The sequence below is a fragment of the Arachis ipaensis genome, chromosome B04, assembly GCF_000816755.2.
Source record: "Arachis ipaensis cultivar K30076 chromosome B04, Araip1.1, whole genome shotgun sequence".
NCBI classification, from domain to species: Eukaryota; Viridiplantae; Streptophyta; class Magnoliopsida; order Fabales; family Fabaceae; genus Arachis; species Arachis ipaensis.
In genome coordinates this window covers 130,155,687-130,155,965 of record NC_029788.2, presented here as the reverse complement: position 1 = coordinate 130,155,965, position 279 = coordinate 130,155,687, and the positions used below count along the sequence as shown (strand labels likewise).

Here is a 279-nt window from a genome sequence, read left to right as displayed (position 1 = left end):
AAAAGTAATAATTGAAAAATGATTTACATAGTTTTAATCACTATATCAGCAAGGCATGGCAGGATCATTACTCAAATTGTAATTAGAATCTCAAAAATTAAATGGTAATTGAAATCTCAAAAACTAAATCAATACTTAACAATTTAGATATCAATATTTTATTTAATTATTTTAGGCCTATTTAAATAATTTAAACCATAATTTTTTTAACTTTAAAACACAAAAATTTAGGACGATTTATATATTATATAGTTTAGGAGAATCATGTTTTCGAAATCT

General features: G+C 20.8%; 1 protein-coding gene across 3 annotated transcripts in view; it reads left to right on the top strand.

The window, feature by feature from the left end:
• Positions 1 to 279, top strand: part of LOC107638172 (WAT1-related protein At1g68170-like) — a 22,724-nt gene that overhangs the window by 572 nt on the left and 21,873 nt on the right. The window lies entirely within an intron of this gene.